The following is a 3,291-nucleotide window of genomic DNA, read 5'->3' on the forward strand; positions in this document are numbered from 1 at the left end:
TTGAATTGAATTTATTTGTTTTATATTGTTGTTGTTAATAATAAACAAATGAAATTGTATGAAAACTAAACATTTTGACTTTTTTTTAAAGGAAATAAAAGATTTCCTGTAGTAAATCATTATATATCATTATATGTATCCTATTGTACCGGCTGCAATATGTGGCGTGACCATTTAACCAAAACAATTGAATAATCACACTGATGTGTATGATGTGTAAACTTACGATTTCTGGACTGACTGCAAACTGAATCGACACACAAGATATATCAACAATTGAGATTTCTTGGTGAAAATCTGCCTAAGTAGTTTTTAATACTAGAAATAATATTATTTTCTAATAAGCAGTGAAGCAAAAAGCCAAAAAAGAACGTCTTAAAGACATACAGTATTCTTTTGAAAATGTGTAATAGTATAATATCTTTTCTTGGGTATTAAAAAGTAATATATGCCGGAGAAATTAAATTTACACCACATTAAGTAATAAAAAGGACAGTGTGTTCCGTTTAACATGTTTTTAAAAAACTTCTGTCTCAATTATTATTATTGTTGGAATTGAAGTTACGTTTTATTAATATAGTCAGAATTGGACAAACCCTTTAGATCCATCCCTTGAAACGTGGATAAAACAAGTTTTTTTCCAAATTCTCCATCAAGAATGTAGAAAAGGTTAGGATTTCATCTCTTCTCAGTACTAAAGAGTTAAAAAAAGTATTACAGATCAGCGAAAAAAAATTTACAATTCCTTTGATGAAAAATTATTAGTAGTTTTATTTTAACACCTTTTTCAACTTCCCAATTCATTTAAAAGTAATCTTTAAATTCATAAAATAATATATATATAAAATATATTTTCTTATTTGTTAGATTGTACTAATATAAATATATTTTATTCCACTTTGCCTAAACTTTTTCCAATTTGCACTAACATCATCGTCTCCTATGGTTAATACTTTGACAAAAAATTTCTTTGTTTAAGACTTCTTTAAGTTTTTTTTTACAATTAATTTCTAATCTTTGTTGCTAAGATGAGGACTACGTCATAAACCCACATAAGTAAAGACATTGTAGTTACAATAAAAACACTGACAAGCAAACATTCTTAAGGAATCAATAAAAACTTAATAATTTAATATTAATTAATAACTTCTATATTATTGTTTGAAGACAATATTTTATTTGTGACAGTCTTATTTACAGTCAAACTGTGATATATTAAAAAGACTGTCAGAAAGAAAATTTTATCGCCATACGATTATATAAAAATTATTAATTAATATTAAATTATTAAATTTTAAATCACATACACAAAAAATTGCAAATAGTTAACTTTAATCACAGACAAATAATTATTAATTAATTATTAATTATTATTTGTCTGTGCTTTAGTTTAGTAACAAATAAACACAATTATTTTGAGTATTAAACATAAACTTAACATAAAAATAACTTAATAAGAAAGCTTAAACATGTTATTTACATTTTATCTATAGAGCATTCACCATAATCTGTCTTTGCAGAGACTTTCTTAATAACATCATTGTCCCAACACATACCGTAATATTACGTTATTTGTAGATTCTGTAATGTAAATAACATAACATACTTAACTTTTGTATGAAAATTTAACAGAAATACTTAAGCTTTTTCATCGAAAATATTGTTTTGTACTATAATAAATGTTATTTCTCTGTTGTGCCATATAAGCTTTTAGAACTTTGATAAAAATAACTTTAACAAATGTTGTAATAAATAATATAAGTACTTATTAAATTATTATTATTATTAGTAATAAGAAATAATATCTTTAATGATTTAATTTACATAAAATATGGTTGAAAAGATATGTATATGACTTGTATATAATATGGTTGTTATTTGAGTACACAACATATGGTTTCAATTGATCGTTGCTTACTTTATCGCAGCTAAAAAAACACCTAAATCATTACTGAAATGCACTACGTACTAGATCGTAGATTAGATATATATTTGGTTGTCTGATGTTGGTACACCACATTATGTGCTAAAAAAATTAAATAAATGCAGTGAAAATAGCTCCACAACAAATGTTTTTATACCAACCCTGGTATGAGATAGAAAGCTTTGAAATAAGTTTTGTCTCAATTTTTTACATGATTTATTTATGACTGAATAAAATCGCCGATACAGACAAAATATAAATCATAAACAAAAATTGTTTGTCGTTTGTTAATAATAGTAAAAACTATGTGCATTGAAATGTGTTGTGTATTAAAGAAAGAAGTACAGTTGAAATAAAATACATATGTACATGCAATAGCATAAATTTTTTCTGGTTTTAAACTTAAATTATTACTCTATTTTTTACGTTTTTATAAGCCTTCACACATCATTTTCGTTATGTGGCGAATACGGTTTCTTATTTTATTTTTTCATTCTCATTTATTGTATTATCTTTTAATCATATATTACGTGTAATTCAGGGTGTGTTTATGTATACTTCTATAATTGAGAAATTAAAAAGAAAACCAAAAAGTTGAAGATACTTTGCTCACAGTCTATGGGCAGTCGCTCAAGTCGACAGATGTTAAAAAATGGACTGGAGAAGACTCACAAAAAGAAAATAAAAATTTATAAAAACAAGTTAACTTAAAACAGAAAAATTAGAGCCAGATGTGAAAACTGCAAAAGAAACCCGCTGTGTAGTTCATATTTAAAAAAAAAAAATATCTGTGAACATTTGCTATAAGACTATGCAAGACGGACGTACCATATGTGACGTACTTAAAAAAATTGGAATTATTGAGCAAATATGTAAGCCTGTACATTGTTAGAATCAATATTTAATAATTTAAAAATTTTAAAGTATAATTATACATATAAGATATTGAAAGGAGATTATATACAAAAAATTTTTTTATGTTTATTAATAGTTCCCATATAATGATGAAATAGTAATTTCCCATTTCCTTCATTAAAGCAATTTATTTGATTTAGGTCTCACTAATGAAGTTGATTTCCCGTATAAAGAACTTTTGTGCAAATCAAGTAAGAATAATTAGGTTGAAATTATATATTGCAAAAAATATATTGCAATATATAATATATAACAAAACATATATAAAAATATATAATATAAAAACTTTCTCACATGTGCAAATCAACTTATGCCAATGGGAACGACCAAATTGTAATTTAATTCATTAAAGGTAATTAGCTGCAGTGGGAACTTGATATTATACAATATTACTTATTCATCCTTCTAGCACATTTATTATAGTATATTCACACTGTCTCATTTAGGCACTT

Source organism: Teleopsis dalmanni, chromosome 1 (genome assembly GCF_002237135.1).
Source record: "Teleopsis dalmanni isolate 2A chromosome 1, ASM223713v2, whole genome shotgun sequence".
Classification (NCBI taxonomy): Eukaryota; Metazoa; Arthropoda; class Insecta; order Diptera; family Diopsidae; genus Teleopsis; species Teleopsis dalmanni.